The following is an 18,420-nucleotide window of genomic DNA, read 5'->3' as shown; positions in this document are numbered from 1 at the left end:
TGAGGGTTGTGAGACATTGGAAGAGGTTGCCTTGGCAGGTGGTAGAAGCCCCATCCCTGGGGATTTTTAAGTCCAGGCTGGATGGGGCTCTGAGCAACTGGATCCAGTGTGAGGTGTCCCTGCCTGTGGCAGGAGGGTTGGAGCAAGATGATCCTTGAGGTCTTTTCCAGCCCTGACAGTTCTATGATTCTATGTTATACTGGATGTATGCAATTGCAGAAGACAGTAAAAGTGCTTTTTGACCTTCAGCCTCCTCTCCAGTGCATACAGTGGCAGAGAGGCAGCACCATTTAGAGCTCCCTTTTCCTTTGCAGCATCACCTTGCCCTGTATCCCTCCTTGGTGGGCTGGCTTATGTCCCTGCATGTTTGAGCGTGGTGTGACTGGCAGGAAGCGCAAGACTAGCCAGATGCTGCTGCTGCACAGGAGGTTAACTTCTAAATGTAAGGAGTTAAAATGCACCTTTGAAGAAACCTCAAGCTCAGAGGAAGAAAGTAAGCAAGCTACTTGTAATATAACCCAATTCAGAAACATCTGGACTTACCTGCAGAGTCCTCTTGCCAACAGGAGAGGAATGCTCCTATACCCAGTGGCATCAAAGGCTGTGCTGAGACCCAAGTGAGGACCTGGGTCCTGAGCCATCAAAGCACAAGCACACCTTCTAGGTGGTAGTTACCTTACAGCACCTGTCAGAAGAACAAGGAGTACAGGACACTTTAAGGACTACTCCATGCTGTAACTAGAAATGACAGAAACATTTCAGTGTGTGAAAGAGGATGAAAAGAAATGCAAAGGAGAAGAACAAGAATAGCAACTTTTTTATTCCCACAGGCCTTGCAGGTTTCCTGATTGTTGTCCCAGCCTACCCTCAGGGAGCTGCAGGGAGCTCGATGCATCTATTGCTATTGCTCTTCTGACCTCCAACACAGACCTGTGGCCTAACAAAATATCTCTCAAAGGACTGTGTGGTGTCACAGCTGGTTTAGGAGCTGAACAAAAATCATCTCTTTGCATAGACAGATCCCTTTGTCCTTTTAAGAAACGTACCAAGTGCTGTTGTTTTATGGCATGATCTGCTCCACTTTGCAGAGGGCACAATGCAGAGAACACAAATGAAGGCTGTCATGTAGCAACCTTTTGCCTCTAACCTGTTACATGCACTTTTGTACTTGACTGAGTAGACTGGGGAAAGTTCAATAATCTATAAAGAAAGACTGCAATAAAAAGAAACTTTCTTTCTTTTACTGCCCCTGTTCATCTCTCTGTCATGGATCTGCTCCCTTCTCCTGCAGTGGAAAAAGACTCATTAAAATTAATAGTGTAAGCTGTGACTTTCAAAGCAGACTCTGGCTATGAAGTGCCCAAAAGACTCTTGCATTCAATAGGAGCTAAATTCTTTACCCCTTTGAAATTTCTTAGCCAAACTCATTAATTTGCACTTCAAAGAGAGCACAGTTCTAGGAGTCATCTTCCTAACGGACTTTCATTCCCATTTACAGTCAGCCCTTCTTCCCTGGATCCTAACCCCCTGTGGGTGTACAAACCCAAATTGCTTCCACATCCTTCGTAATCACAGAATCACAGAATTTCCTAGATTGGAAAAGCCCTTCAAGACCATTGAGTCCAATCATTAGTTTCACACTGACAAGTCTGTGACTAACCCAAATCCCTCAGCACAACATCTAAGCACTATGAATTGCTATGGTTGGAAAGGACCACCAGGATCAGCCAGCCCAGCCTTCATCCCAGCATCCTTCAGCACTGGACCACAGCTTCAAGCACCACATCCACTCTCCTTTTAAACACCTCCAGGGATGGTGACTCTACCACCTCCCTGGGCAGCCTGTTCCAGTGCCTGACCACCTGCTCAGGAAAGAATTTCTACCCAGCATCCAACCTAAACCTCCCCTGACGCAACTTGAGGCCATTTCCTCTTGTTCTATCATTAGTAACTGGGGAGAAGAGACCAGCTCCAGCCTCACCACAACCCCCGTTTAGGTAGTTGTAGAGGGCAATAAGGTCCTCTCTCAGCCTCCTCTTCTCCAGACCAAACACCCCCAGCTCCCTCAGCCACTCCTCAGAGGTCATGTTTGCCAGACCTCACCCCAGCCTCATCGCCCTTCTCTGCACCCACTCCAGCACCTCAGTGTCTCTCCCCTGCTTTATTCAAACCTTTGCTTTAGTTCTGACTCCTTTTGGATATTTGGGTTTTTAATTTAATACAACACTAAATTCTGTGTCTGGAAAAGACAGACCCAACCTGTTTAACACTGGGGTTTGGTTTATTTCATGTTTATGTTGCCTCGCTGGTAATTGCACTGCCCAGAAATGAGCACAGGCACCAGGCCATCCAGATATTTTGGCTTCTTACTGTGGAAAGTTAACTCATGTTGTGTCTGTTGCCCGTGGTCACTTCTCATATCTGGAAAAGTAATAAATTAGGCTCCAGAAGTGTACCATCTCAACGGCTGAAGCACAGAGATAGACAGTATCTGTAGCCTGCAGCATGTGGCTTCTCACATAATTTTTTACTTCAGCCATCTACAGCAATTCCTAATTCCCCCTCCCCTCTAAACACATTGCATGGGAAGGCTTCGTTGATTAAATAAATCAAGCATCAAAGATTTGATCAGACCTGAAATTTTGGAATTAGCTGTTCAAATAACCCAGCAGAAGACAGATTTTAAAGGTATTAGCAGGCAAGAGATGCTGTAGCAGAACCTCAGTCAGCATCTGCTACACTCTGTTGACACCTTGTGGCTGGCTAAGATCAATGCAGAGAAGAGGGATTAGCATCTAGCACCTCTAGGGAAAATATCTGCATGCTAATCACAAAGCCTGACCAAGTGTGTCTAGATAGAACTCTGGTTCAGCTTGTAGTCTCATCTCAGGTCAAATTCAAGCATATATGTCCTTCAGGTCTGAACACAGAGCCAAGATCTAAACAGTTCCCACTTGAATTACAGTTCTTTGTGGGTTATAGCCTTACAGAATCATAGAATTGTAGATTCAGGCAGTCCAACCTAGCACCCAGCCCAGTCCAGTCAACCAGACCATGGCACAAAGTGCCTCAGCCAGGCTTTGCTTCAACACCTCCAGGGATGGCAACTCCACCACCTCCCTGGGCAGCCCATTCCAATGCCAATCACTCTCTCTCCCATCAACTTCCTCCTAACATCCAGCCTAGACCTCCCCTGCTACAACTTGAGGCTGTGTCCCCTTGTTCTGTTGCTGGTTGTCTGGCAGAAGAGACCAACCCCACCTGGCTACAGCCTCCCTTCAGGTAGTTGTAGACAGCAATGAGCTCTGCCCTGAGCCTCCTCTTCTTTCGGCTAAACACCCCCAGCTCCCTCAGCCTCTCCTCAATAGGGTTTGTGTTCCAGGCCCCTCACCAGCTTTGTTGCCCTTCTCTGGACATGTTCCAGCACCTCAACATCTCTCTTGAATTGAGGAGCCCAGAACTGGACACAGTACTCAAGGGGTGGCCTGACCAGTACTGAGCACAGGAGCAGAATAACCTCCCTTGTCCTACTGGCCACACTGTTCCTGATGCAGGCCAGGATGCCATTGGCTCTGCTGCCCACCTGGGCACACTGCTGGCTCATCTTCAGCTACTCTCTACCAGCACCCCCAGGTCCCTCTCTGCCTGGCTGCTCTCAGCCACTCTGTCCCCAGCCTGTAGTGCTGCTTGGGGTTGTTGTGGCCAAAGTGCAGAACCCTGCACTTGGCCTTGTTCAATCTCATCCCATTGGCCTCTGCCCACCCATCCAGCCTGGCAAGGTCCCTCTGCAGGGCTCTGCTACCCTCCAACCTCAGGCTTCAGAATTTCCAGCTAAGCTGTCATACTTCATTCTCCACACTGAAGGCAGTGGAGGAAAGAAGGACCACCTTTTGTTGCCACAACACCTCTTGCTGAAATGGAGCACAATCCAAATATTTACAGAAGGAAATACAAACTTTCCAGCACGGGTGTGAAATAACACTCTGAAAAGGTCAAATGGAATAAAGATGCTACACATGAGCAGCCTTTTTTGGCTGCCTACTGAGCGAGGAGGAAGTGCCCCAGTGCAGGAAGCCTATTGAAACCAGGCAGATGGGCTGTGACGTACCTCCAGCCAGCTCATCTGCTTGGTATGTCACTGCTGTGTGCCAAACCACAGTCACAGTCATCACAAGCAACACACCTGCCACGGGGACACTGCAAACGGTAAGAGAGGGAGAAGCTGGGATTGTTTAGCCTGCAGAAGAGGAGGCTCAGGGGTGACCTTATTGCTGTCTACAACTACCTGAGGGGTGGTTGTGGCCAGGAGGAGGTTGCTCTCTTCTCTCAGGTGGCCAGCACCAGAACGAGAGGACACAGCCTCAGGCTGCACCAGGGGAGATTTAGGCTGGAGGCGAGGAGAAAGTTCTTCACTGAGAGAGTCATTGGACACTGGAATGGGCTGCCCGGGGAGGTGGTGGAGTCGCTGTCCCTGGGGCTGTTCAAGGCAAGGTTGGACATGGCACTTGGTGCCATGGTCTGGCCTTGAGCTCTGTGGTAAAGGGTTGGACTTGATGATCTGTGAGGTCTCTTCCAACCCTGATGATACTGTGATACTGTGAAATCATTCCCAAAGTGCTCTGGGCAGTAGCCACTGAGTCACTTGAGAAACGTGCAATGGCTTCCCAGGAAGACTGCCCCAGACACATGGCACCAGGAGACAAACAGCCAAAGACCACTGCTAGCCTCACAAAGAAATTATCCTTCTCCAAAGACCACTGAGCCTTCTTGCAAAGCTGGAGACTCCCTGTGTCACAGAATCACAGAACCATAGAACAGCAGAGGTTGAAAGGCACCTCCTGAGATCACCATGTTCATAGAATCAACCAGGTTGGAAGAGACCTCCAAGATCATCCAGTCCAACCTAGCACCCAGCCCTATCCAGTCAACTAAACCAAGGCTTTGCTTGAACACCTTCAGGGACGACAACTCCACCACCTCCCAGGGCAGCCCATTCCAATGCCAATCACTCTCTCTGACAACAACTTCCTCCTAACATCCAGCCTAGACCTCTCCTGGCACAACTGCAGACTGTGTCCCCTTGTTCTGTTGCTGGCTGCCTGGCAGAAGAGCCCAACCCCACCTGGCTACAGCCTCCCTTCAGGTAGTTGTAGACAGCAATGAGCTCTGCCCTGAGCCTCCTCTTCTTCAGGCTGCACACCCTCAGCTCTCTCAGCCTCTCCTCAGAGGGCTGTGCTCCAGGCCCCTCACCAGCTTCATCTCCCCTGCCGAGTAGGATCACCTAAGGCAAATAGCTATAGGGGACAGACCTGTGCAGTGAAACCTTCTAGCACCTCACAGAGTCCTTCCTGCCAGGAATTTCTCTTTGTGTCATTCCCTGATGTGTTATTTCCCTGCCTAATTGACCTCATGAGTTCATCTCAATTGTTATACTTTCAAACTCTCCACTGCCTGCCCACCACACTGATCTTCACCCTGATACTGGCTAGTCCTTTTGCCACCAGGATTTACACCACAGAGAGAAAAAGCCAAGCCATCCTCATTCCAGGCAGTCATTGCAGCTGGGAAAGTATCCATGGACACAGCCTATCTGGGCACTTCTGCATTCCACCTATGGCCTGGGTCAGTGAAATGGCTTCTAGGCAACATCTGTATGGGTATCTGAAAATGTCTGTATTGATATTAATACAAGTGAGACACAGAATGCCAGGGGCTGGAAGGGACCTCGAAAGCTCATCCAGTGCAACCTCCCTGCCAGAGCAGATCACACAGGAATGCATCCAGGTGGGTTTTGAATATCTCCAGAGAGGGAGACTCCACAATCTCCCTGGGCAGCCTGTTCCAGGGCTCTGTCACCCTCACAGGGAGAAAATTCCTCCTCATGTTTAAATGTTCCTAAACCTCAGTTTCCACTCATTGCCCCTTGTCCTGTCATTGTGCATCACCCAGCAGAGCCTGGATCCAGCCTCCTGGCACTCACTCTTAACATACTCATGACCACTGATGAGGTCAGCCCTCAGTCTCCACTTCTCCCAGCAGCACAGCCCCAGCTCCCTCAGTCTCTCCTCGTAACAGAGATGTTCCATTCCCTTAATCATCGCTCTGGCTCTGTGCTGGGCTCTCTCAAGCATTTCTATGTCCCTCTTGATCTGGGGGGCCCAGAACTGGACACAGTACTCCAGATGTGGCCTCACCAGAGCAGAGTAGAGGGGCAGAAGAACATCTCTCGACCTACTAATCACAGCCCTTCTAATACACCCCAGAATGGCATCAGCCCTCCTGGCCACAAGTGCACATTGCTGGCTCATGGTCAACCTCCCATCAGCTAGGTCCTCCAAATCCTTTGCCCCTTTGCTGCCTTCAGCAGGTCAGTCCCCAGCCTATACTAATCCCTGGGGTTGTTCCTTCCCAGGTGCAAGACTCTACACTTGCCCTTGTTGAATTTCATTCAATTTTTCCCTGCCCACCCCTCCAGCCTGTCCAAGTCTGGCTGAATGGCAGCACAGGCTCCTGGTGTGGCAGCCACTGCACCCAGTTTGGTGTCATCAGCATACTTGCTGCCAGGGCACTCTGTCATTAACCTTGACAGAGCACTGTGATGTTTGAACATGATGTTATCCTCTAGTCTGTGCCTGAAGATAGGAGAGTGGGAATGAAAATCCTTATTTCTAAGATAACAGCTGCTGAGTGGCCACCAAGGTCAAGAGGTTAAAGAGGGAAGAATTTTATGCTGTACTTTCTATCCACCCATGAGAAAACTCACTCTAAGGTGTGTACCTATTGGACCTGGTTTGGGGAAATTTTGACCAAGTCCTCAGTTATTTTCATGCAGATATGCATGTGGGCACTACCTATAGGAAAGAGAGTAAAGATCCTCTCCTTGCTAACTCTTCATTTCTAGTTAGGGATGGGGGGGAATACATCAAAGGTTTGAGGAGGTATCTGGTGAAAGCAAAGGGAAGATGGAGAACAGCAGGTCCATTTCTCACACTGAAGTGCCAGTGTGGGTAACCCCAGTGTTCATAGAATCATAGAATCAACCAGGTTGGAAGAGACCTCCAAGATTATCCAGTCCAACTTAGCACCCAGCCCTAACCAATCAACCAGACCATGGCACTAAATGCCTCATCCAGTCTTTTCTTGAAGACCCCCAGGGACAGTGCCTCCACCACCTCCCTGGGCAGCCCATTCCAATGGGAAATCACTCTCTCTGTGAAGAACTTCTTCCTAATATCCAGCCTATACCTACTTACTTAGATGAGAACTGCTGCAAGAGCAGTCAGTGGCAGAAACCTGTGACCTGAGGGACCACAAGTAAGCAGAACAGGGAACAGGCAGAAACCTGTGACCTGAGAGACCACAAGTAAGCAGAACAGGGAACAGGCAGAAATCTGTGACCTGAGGGACCACAAGTAAGCAGAACAGGGAACAGGCAGAAACCTGTGACCTGAGTGACTACAAGTAAGCAAAACAGGGAACAAGCTAAAAGGCATTGCTACAGACCTCATCTTACCAAGTAACTGAAGCAGGTGCCACAGATCCTTTGGAATTCCCTTGGCATTCCATGGGATAGCTTACAGGCAATGTGTATGCTGTTGGATTGTTGTCAGGAGCTGGGAGAAAGAGACAAAATAAAGGGTAGGAACGGGAAGGGAAAAGCTTCGAGTCCATTCTAAGTGCTGCCTGCACATCACTGTGTTGTCACTGCCAGAGCCTAGTTCCTTCTATCTGTTTTTCCTGCTGATAACAGGGAAAGATCCCAACAAAGGCCGTTACTGACGGAGCTGCACTTCAGGAGATGGCCATGAAGTGGCAGAAGGAGATCAGAGAGCCGGGGAGAAGTGCACTGTGCCTTGAGGGATGCCGCGGCAGGACTTGGCTCTGCTGCATGGTTGAGAGGCTGGCAAATGGATTACACAGAAACACAAACCCGCGGGGCCGTCTGAAGATCATCTGGTTCACCTAGTCCAAGAGCCTCCTGCCACGAAGGCTCCTGCCCACAGCAGCCTGGTTCCAGCAGGCTGCTGCCCGGACGTTTCAGGTGGAAGGATGCATCACCCTCAGAGCTACTGCCCTTCATCTCTTACCTCCTGTCTTCCTTCTCCCATGGCTCACAGGCAGCATTATTTAGAGCATGTTTCTTCATGGCTCCTATTATTAGCTGCCTCAAGTTGCTGATATCTCATAGAAGCACTGAGGTTGGAAACGACCTTTAAGATCATTGAGTTCAAGTGTACCATGAGCACTAAACCATATCCTAAAGCAACATATCTATACACTGCTTGAACATCTCCAGAGATGGGGACTGCACCATCTCCCTGGGCATCCTGTTCCAATGCCACTCTCAGTAAGGAAGTTTTTCCTAATGTGCACTCTAAACTTCCCTGGCACAACTTAAACCCATTTCCTCTTGACCTATTTCTAGTTAAGTGGGAAAAGAGACCAACACCAACCCCTCTCCAACCTCCTTTCAGGTAGTTGTAGAGAGCAAAAAGCTTTCCCCTAAGCTTTCTCTTCTCTAGACTAATCAACCCCAGCTCCCTCAGCAATTCCTCATATCCATGCCCTCCAAACCCCTCACCAGCCTCAGTGCTTTTCTCCAGACACACTCCAGGACCTCTCCTGTACTATGTGCCCAGAACTGGACACAGTACTCAAGCTGTCACCTCAAAAGTGCCAAATACAGGGGCACAATCTCTTCCCTACTCCTGCTGGACACACTGGAGTTGATACAGCTCAGGATGCCATTGACCTTCATGGCCACCTAGGCTTACTGCTGGCTGCATGGAGAGCAGAGGGAAGAGCAGTCAGCCTGACAGCCTGAGTCAGGATACACTTTGGCTTTGGCTGATTCTCCTCAGGCTGAATGAAACAGGTCAAATTATAAAAGGCATTTTTTGTGTTAAAAATCAAGCTGCCTCCATGTCCACATTGATGAACATTTGTCATTTGACTGGACCCACTAATAACCCCTGAGGGACACAGTTTGCCACGGGCCTCCAGCCAGGCACTCAGCCACTGACAACAACACTCTGAGCCCTGTCCTTCAACCAGTTTCCAAGACATCTCTCCACTTTGCCTTGACTAAGCCAGAGTCCTGGAGGTTCATACTCTAAAGCTGATGGATTAAAATCCTGCTAAAGGATTTGCCTTTGCCTGTTCTCAGCCATAATATCTTATTGACCTCTCTGCAATCCAGATTACTGAGTGTTTTCCTACTGGCAAACTGGAGTGGTAACTGGCAACTCGGGATCAGGGAAGTTAAAAGGAGCAGATCCAGGTTACTGAGTGGATTCCTACTGGCAAGCTGGAGTGGTAGCTGGCAACTTGGAATCAGGGAAGCTAAAAGGAGCAGATCCAGATTACTGAGTGGATTCTTACTGGCAAACTGGAGTGGTAGCTGGCAACTTGGAATCAGGGAAGTTAAAAGGAGCAGATCCAGATTACTGAGTGTATTCCTACTGGCAAACTGGAGTGGTAGCTGGCAACTTGGAATCAGGGAAGTTAAAAGGAGCAGATCCAGATTACTGAGTGTATTCCTACTGGCAAACTGGAGTGGTAGCTGGCAACTTGGAATCAGGGAAGTTAAAAGGAGCAGATCCAGATTACTGAGTGTATTCCTACTGGCAAGCTGGAGTGGTAGCTGGCAACTTGGAATCAGGGAAGCTAAAAGGAGCAGAGGCACATACCTTAGAAAAGAATGCTTGGATGTTTAACTCAGAGACTAAGGACTTCAGGACAGATAGCAACCAAAATTTCTTCATATTGTTTTTAGGAGTTGAATCTGTCAGAAGGTGTCCAAATTATAGCTAGAAAGAAAACTCAAACATTCCCACTATTTTGGGCCACAGATTCACAGACTGCATTGAGTTGGAAGGGACCCTCAAAGGTCATCTTGTCCAATTATTCTGCAGTGAGCAGGGACACCTCCAACAGGATCAGCTTACATCCCTGGGCAACCTGTTCCTACGTGTTCACTACAACTTTCCTCCTGATGTCCTACCTAAATCAGTCCTGCTCCAGTTTCAAACCATTACCCAAACTTTGTTCAATCACCACAGGACCTTCTAAGCAGTCCTTCATCATGAAGTGTTCCAAACAAATGTATCCTTATAGAATCATAGAATCAACCAGGTTGGAATAGAGCTCCAAGATCACCCAGTCCAACCTATCACCCAGCCCTATCCAGTCAACCAGACCATGGCACTAAGTGCCTCATCCAGTCTTGTCTTGAAGACCCCCAGGGATGGTGCCTCCACCACCTCCCTGGGCAGCCCATTCCAATGCCAATCACTCTCCTTGGGAAGAACTTCTTCCTAACATCCAGCCTATACCTACCCTGGCACAACTTGAGACCGTGTCCCCTTGTTCTATTGCTGGTTATCCTTGGAGGTCTGAAGCCTGTGCTGACCCTGAGGACACATATTATTACTTTTATTGTTACTTCTAATGATATTATTGTAGCAATAAATAATGTAAGATGCTATTAATGAGAAACAACAGCAGAGGCTGTGGGTTCAGAAGGTCCTGCTGTCGTACAGGATGCATGCTGCATATTTAAAAAGCACCAGTTAGGTTTTTTTTCTGAAAGCATTCATTTGATTATTGCTTCCTTTTGCTCATAATACCATGTGGTTTTTGGTTGTTATGAAGACTTGGTTTCCTCTTGTTAATTCTCCTCCTTTTCCTGGCCTCAGGTCTGGTTTATTGACAGCCTTTGTACTAATCTCATCTGACTAATCTGTTCTGCACCCAATCATGCTCTTGATTACCTTACATGACCTGTCCTTTGAAGCTGAGTACTTTCGTATGCCTGGCACAACCCCACTGCTGTGCTTTCTTTGCACGTTGCTGCCAGAGTTTTCTTCCCATTTGGAATAGCACTTCTCCACCTGAGTGGATTTAGTGAAAGGCTGCTCCTCAATGGACAGATGGGGTCTTTAGAATTGAACTTTCCTACCTTTCTCCCTTGTTCTTTTCCACAGAGTCTAAGCAGAAAAAGAAAACACAAAGATGGAGGGTCATGTATTTGTCAAAACTCATGCCTGATAAAGAAAGACCCAAGGAAATGTAAGTATCATAGAATCATGTGCTAGTTTGAAGCTGGCTACAATGTTTTGGTGAGAAGAATTAGATTACAGGCTGTGGAGGCAAAACAATGGTGATGTCTACTGCACTCATAGGCTTGCTGAGATGTATAAGAATCAAAACATAGATAACTCACTACTCCTGCTGGGGAGCTTGGAGCTGCATCTCTCTCTCTAACCTATCTGCTGTTTCTCTGACTAATCCACTTTGCTTCCTAACCCCCTGGCCCAACCTCCATTCTTTCTTGGCACTGGGGTAAGGCTGAGGGGGAGTGGGAAGGTGAAGGGGTGGTTGAGAGCCCCTCCTGGGGACTCAGGTTTCTGGGAGGGCTGTTGTGTTCCTGTATTACCTTTTACCTTGTATATTTCTGTCTGCAACTGTATATACTGTAAACATCTGCTTGTACACTGTGCTAAGCTGTAAATATAAGCTTCATTCAATTTCCAGAACCAGCTGAGTCTAGTCTGGGTGATTTCCAAAGTGTGTGGGGGTGGGGAACACCCAAACCATCACGAATCATCAAATGGTTTGGGTTGGAAGGAACTTTAAAGATCAGGTAGTTCCAATCTTCCTGCCATGGATACTGACAGCTTCCATTAGACCAGGCTGCTCAAGGCCTCATCCCACCTGGCCTTGAACACCTCTAGGAAGGGAGCATCCATGACCTCATTGGGCAGTCTGTTTCAGGGTCTCCCAACACTTACTGTAAAGAATTTCTTCCTAACATCCAGTCTAAATCATATACCCAGCCCCAGTTTAATTTGTAAGTGGAACTGCCCTTGTCCTGACTTTGAGATCTCTGATCTCTTGCAGAAACGACTCTGCTCTTGTGAGTGGCTTTTAGTAGCAGCAAATTGCCATTCTGCTCTTAGAGACACTCTGAGATCATAAGAGAGATGCTGCTGGGAAGCTGGAAACCCTGCCAAACTACTGACCAGGCTGTGAAAATCCTCCTAAACGGTGTACAAGTTGAGTTTGTCACAATGAGCTGGGCATCAGCCTGCATCAGCAGCTCACCTACAGGTGGTTTGGCAGGTTGCTTGCTTCAATCAAAATGTTAATAGAATCATAGAATCAACCAGGTTGAAGAGACCTCCAAGATCATCTAGTCCAACCTATCAGGCAGCCCTATTCAATCAACTAAGACCAGGGCAGCCTGTTCCAATGGGAAATCACTCTCTTTGTGAAGAACTTCTTCCTGACATCCAGCCTATACCTCCCCCAGCACAGCTTGAGACTGTGTCCCCTTCTTCTATTGCTGGTTGCCTGGGAGAAGAGATCAACCCCCACCTGGCTACAACCTCCCTTCATGTAGTTGTAGACAGCAATGAGGTCAGCCCTGAGCCTCCTCTTCTCCAGGCTGGACACCCCCAGCTCCCTCAGCCTCTCCTCACAGGGTTTGTGTTCCAGGCCTTTCACCAGCCTTGTTGCCCTTCTCTGGACACCTTCCAGCATCTCAACGTCTCTCTTCAATTGAGGGGGCCCAGAAGTAGACACAGAATATCTGTCATCATAACAACTCTTCTGGCAACACAAAGAAGCAACAACACAGCCTCCATGTTTACACACCCAGATCTTAGCACATTTCTTTTCAAGGCAATCTTTCCCAGTGATAGGTGACCATATGCCACCCCAAAAACCCAGCTCAGGAAGGGGCACAAAGGTGGCTCAACCAGTTCCTGCCTGAATGGTGCTAAACAACAATGAGCGTTTGTAGGAATTCTTCTTTTTGAGTTATAGTCAACTGGAGGTGAATTCATCAGCTCAAATTCTAACTACAGATGTAGTACCAAAACCTTGTGTTAAAATCCATCACTGTGTAATTGCAGGACTTGGATCAGCTCCTCAGCCTTACTGCTGTTTGCTCTCTGCTGTGCAGTGAGGGCTCAGTCTTTCACCCCAGTATGGTTGACAACAAAGAGGATGATCAAAACAATCTGAAAACGTTTTCTGGGTCACTGTTGCATTCCTTCCCTCAAACAGCCCCTTCTGAGTGGTGGCAAACAGCCACACTGCAAAACCAGTGTATTGCCATTGCCTTGATCATAGAATCAACCAGGTTGGAAGAGACCTCCAAGATCATCCAGCCCAACCTAGCACCCAGCCCTGGCCAATCAACCAGACCATGGCACTAAGTGCCTCAGCCAGGCTTTGCTTCAACACCTCCAGGGATGGTGCCTCCATCACCTCCCTGGGCAGCCCATTCCAATGCCAATCACTCTCTCTGCCAACAACTTCCTCCTAACATCCAGCCTAGACCTCTCCTGGCACAACTTCAGACTGTGTCCCCTTGTTCTGTTGCTGGGTGCCTGGCAGCAGAGCCCAACCCCACCTGGCTACAGCCTCCCTTTAGGTAGTTGTAGACAGCAATGAGCTCTGCCCTGAGCCTCCTCTTCTTCAGGCTGCACACCTCCAGCTCCCTCAGCCTCTCCTCACAGGGAATACTGTGACTGCAAAACCAGTCTGGTTCTCAGCTAGGACCAATTATTTTCCCTTATAAATGTCTTCAGTGTCCAGAAGTTAATTCCTGGGTTTGGGAAGACTGAAGACACTGTTTTTAAAAGGCAATCTAACATCTATTTCTCATTTACACACAGGTAAGCACAGAATAGCTGGCTTGAGGTTAAATTGGGTTATTTGTAACTCTCAGCCCCACTCAATTTGTTTGGTGGAAGACCAGCCTGTGCACTTGCAACTTGTGCAAAAATAGTTGTGCAAACCAGCCAGAACCATCATTGCTGTTTATGCTTTCATGAACTTCATATTTTTTTTTAATAAGGCTAAAAAAGGTCAAAAGGTTTCTTCCTTTCAGAAAATCATCAAATATATTCCCTAGGTAACCTCCACAAAATATTTCCTTCATAGGCTTTAGAAGAAATTCTGTTTCCTGAAAACCTCTATGCTTCAGGCTATGCACATCTCTGCTTCTTCCCTAACCACCAGTTCTTCCTGCTGTAACAGCTGACAATAGCATTCCATCTAGGGCTAGACTGCAAGCTCTCCAACAGTGTGCAAGGCAAGTGACCCCAGCCCTGACTTAGTCTCTGGGTAGATAGCTCTTCTGCCAGGCAAGTAGCAACAGAACAAGGGGACATAGCCTCAAGTTGTGCTGGGGGAGGTCTAGGCTGGATGTCAGGAGGAAGTTGTTGGCAGAGAGAGTGATTGGCATTGGAATGGGCTGCCCAGGGAGGTGGTGGAGTCACAGTATCACACAGTATCACAGTATCATCAGGGTTGGAAGAGACCTCACAGATCATCAAGTCCAACCCTTTACCACAGAGCTCAAGGCCAGACCATGGCACCAAGTGCCACGTCCAATCCTGCCTTGAACAGCTCCAGGAACGGCGACTCCACCACCTCCCCGGGCAGCCCATTCCAGTGTCCAATGACTCTCTCAGGGAAGAACTTTCTCCTCACTGTCCCTGGAGGTGCTTAAGAAAAGCCATTTAGTGCCATGGTCTAGTGGATTGGACAGGGCTGGGTGCTAGGTTGGACTGGACAAGCTTGGAGGTCTCTTCCAACCTGCTTGATTCTATAATTCAGTATCTGAAGAGAACCTACAGGAAGGATGGGGAGGGGCTGCTGCGAAGGGCTTGTGGTGACAGGATGAGGGGCAACAGTTTGAAACTGGAGCAGGATAAATTTAGGTTGGACATTAGGAGGAAGTTGCTTGCAACATGAGTGGTGAAATACTGGAACAGGTAGCCCAGAGATGTGATTGAGGCCATGTCTGGATGAGGCACTCAGTGCCATGGTCTAGTTGATCGGACAGGGCTGGGTGCTAGGTTGTACTGGACAAGCTTGGAGGTCTCTTCCAACCTGGTTGATTCTATTCTAGTCTAGTTTACTCTATTCTATCTGGGTAAAGTCAAGGCTCAGCTGCATGGTGAAACCTGGTGGCCATATGTTTTAACATATGCTTTAATAGTGCTTATGAATTGCCATTATACATTATTGTAAAATTAAAGGGCTACCTTGCTCAGCACAGATTTAATCAGTGGCTTGGCTGATTTGCCTCACTGCTATTTCCAGATTCTACCTATTTTTCCCCTTTTCTTAATGACCAGTAATGCTTAAGAATTAAGTGACAGCAACCAGACAGGCACATACATAATTAATGTCACTAAACTGTGAACTGAATAAAAAGTATATATCAGCTATTCTGCACAGACTTCATGAGCAGTTTCACTTGCCTTTCATGAAGGGTTCCTGCTGTCCAGCTGGGTTCCTCCACGTCTGAGAGAGTCTGAACTACACTGTGTGAGCACTGGGGGTTCAAACCGTGGCTGTCTGCTGATTTCCCAGGGCGGACACACTCCATAAGAGATGGAAAAGAAACAAAACCAAAACACACCTCAAAACTTGAAATGATGTCCAAATTCTCAGCTGTGTTTCAGGAAGGTTTACAGAGCAGGGAGAGTTTTTTTTTCATGTATTTTTCAGATTAAAACTGAGATGTGAAATGCTCTGAATCTCTTCTACTATTATGGTATACCTTGCAACAAACATACCACTTTTTAATAGTAATTAGTCATTTAGGTTTGATAACTTCTGCATTCTAGGGCCTCTGAAGGACAAAACTGAGTAATATTTGTATCATTTACCCTCTGAAAAGAACTTGTAGTTCTGTAGAAGAAAAGAATATGAACAGAGACCATATGTTCTGCCACTCAAGCTCCATTCCACGGCTGGTAGCTCTTTGCTTTGCCCTTTCCCTTGGGCTCTGTGCTGAGCTGGCATATCCTCTGCTGAAAATTTGATCTGGATTTGCATTTTAAAACATGCACAGCAAAAAAAAACTGTACCAGCTACCAAAAACAGTGCAAAAAACCATCAGAAATTCTCATCTTTGGTGAATAATGTTAATACCTAATTAAGGCAAATTTTAATGGCATAGCAGATAGGTTTTGAAGAGTTCAGTTACAGTTCTAGTTTCAAATTTCTTAGTAAAGTCTTGGGTTTGGATGTTCACAGAATAGTAGGGATTGGAAGGGATCACTGAGTCCACCCCCACCCCCCTACACCCATGCCAGCATTGCAAGTCACCTAGGGCAGGTCACACAGGAATGCATCTGGATGGGTCTTGAAAGTCTTCAGAGAAGCAGACTCCATAAGCTCTCCAGGCAGTGTGCTCTGAGGCTCCAGCACCCTCATAGTATAGAAGTTGAGAGGGAACTTCCCACATTCCAGTTTGCATCCACTGCTTCTCGTCCTAATGCAGGACAGCATTGAGAAGAGACTGACACCTCCTTCTTGGCACAAAACTGTCAGATACTTATAAACATTAATAAGTCTCCTCTTCTCCAGACTAAACAGTCTCAGGTCTCTCAGTCTTTCCTCATAAAACAAATGTTCCTATCCCTTAGTCATCCTCACAGAATCATAGAACCAACCAAGTTGGAAGAGACCTCCAAGATCATTCAGTCCAACCCAGCACCCAGCCCTAGCCAATCAACCAGACCATGGCACTAAGTGCCCCAGCCAGGCTTTGCTTCAACACCTCCAGGGATGGCAACTCAGCCACCTCCCTGGGCAGCCCATTCCAATGCCAATCACTCTCTCTGTGAAGAACTTCTTCCTAACATCCAGCCTAGACCTCCTCTGGCACAAGTTGAGACTGATAGCCTTTGTTGTTGCACTCTGGTAAGTCCATTGCTTTAACAGCTTTGATAGCCCTACTGGCTTCTCACATTTACACCCCCAGATGAATGAGGTCACTCATCTCAGAATATTACACAAACTCCACTATGCGTAAGGAGACTCTCAGCATTTGTACTATTGGGCCCCATCCTCTTTAACATCTTCATAGATGATCTGGATGAGGGCATCAAGTCAGTCATCAGCAAGTTTGCAGATGACACCAAGCTGGGGGCAGATGTGACTGAGTTGGAGGGCAGAAGGGCTCTGCAGCAGGACCTTGACCGCCTGGACAGATGGGCAGAGTCCAATGGGATGGAGTTCAATAGCTCCAAGTGCAGGGTGCTGCACTTTGGCTACAACAACCCCATGCAGAGATACAGGCTGGGGTCAGAGTGGCTGGAGAGCAGCCAGACAGAAAGGGATCTGGGGGTGCTGATTGATACCTGCCTGAACATGAGCCAGCAGTGTGCCCAGGGGCCAAGAGAGCCAGTGGCATCCTGGCCTGCATCAGGAATGGTGTGGTCAGCAGGAGCAGGGAGGTCATTCTGCCCCTGTACTCTGCACTGGTTAGACCACACCTTGAGTACTGTGTCCAGTTCTGGGCCCCCCAGTTTAGAAGGGACATTGAGATGCTTGAGCGTGTCCAGAGAAGGGCGACGAGGCTGGGGAGAGGCCTTGAGCACAGCCCTACGAGGAGAGGCTGAGGGAGCTGGGATTGGTTAGCCTGGAGAAGAGGAGGCTCAGGGGTGACCTTATTGCTGTCTACAACTACCTGAGGGGTGGTTGTGGCCAGGAGGAGGTTGCTCTCTTCTCTCAGGTGGCCAGCACCAGAACGAGAGGACACAGCCTCAGGCTGCGCCAGGGGAGATTTAGGCTGGAGGTGAGGAGAAAGTTCTTCCCTGAGAGAGTCATTGGACACTGGAATGGGCTGCCCGGGGAGGTGGTGGAGTCGCTGTCCCTGGAGCTGTTCAAGGCAAGGTTGGACGTGGCACTTGGTGCCATGGTCTAGCCTTGAGCTCTGTGGTAAAGGGTTGGACTTGATGATCTGTGAGGTCTCTTCCAACCCTGATGATACTGTGATACTGTGTGATAACATTTGAGATCAGGCAATGTCAGTGAGACCCACAGCTCAATCCACGTGTAAGACACAGAGCACTGTGATTCATTCAGTGCAGCACAAAAATGTGTTTCTGTGGTGACCAAAAGTTATTTAAGCAGAAGATGTGGCAATAACCTGGACTAAAAGTTCTGAAATATTCTTTCTCAACAGAAGTGTGATCTATAGCTTACCTGATTGTCCTGTAAATTTCCCACCAGTAGCTGCAGTGTTTTATGTCACCAGACAAAATTTAGTTTCAGTGAACTGTCATTAAGAATATTTTAATTACTATTTTAAGTGACTGTAGCCCTTTGAGCTGATTTGCTAGCTCAGACATAGGGGAGAGGTGAACATCCCAGGGACAGGCCATCGAATGGCAACAATGGATAAGTTAATACCATTTCACTGGAGCACCAAGAGCTTTATGCCTAGAAGCACAGCTTGTTCTTTCCCCTTGCTGGCTTCTGCTGCTTGAGCTGCACCTGCCTGCTATCTTCCCCTGCTCCTGTTTTGGCTGCTGCTGCTTTTGCTGCTTCGCTGCCACTTGACCCCTTCCCCATCTCCCTTAAGGCTATTATATTTTTTTCTCTAGT

At 47.9% G+C, this 18,420-nt stretch overlaps 1 long non-coding RNA gene across 1 annotated transcript; it reads right to left on the bottom strand.

The window, feature by feature from the left end:
* Positions 1–1,233: 1,233 nt before the first annotated feature.
* Positions 1,234–15,399, bottom strand: LOC135187104 (uncharacterized). The gene is made up of 3 exons (XR_010307194.1): positions 15,282–15,399; positions 7,514–7,613; positions 1,234–1,285 (listed from the first exon to the last, which is right to left on the bottom strand). It is a non-coding gene; the product is annotated as an uncharacterized LOC135187104 (long non-coding RNA).
* Between the last annotated feature and the right edge of the window lie 3,021 nt (positions 15,400–18,420).

This window comes from Pogoniulus pusillus, chromosome 26 (assembly GCF_015220805.1).
Source record: "Pogoniulus pusillus isolate bPogPus1 chromosome 26, bPogPus1.pri, whole genome shotgun sequence".
Lineage (NCBI taxonomy): Eukaryota > Metazoa > Chordata > Aves > Piciformes > Lybiidae > Pogoniulus > Pogoniulus pusillus.
The sequence above is the reverse complement of the archived record's forward strand: the minus strand, read 5'-3'. Positions and strand labels throughout refer to the sequence as shown.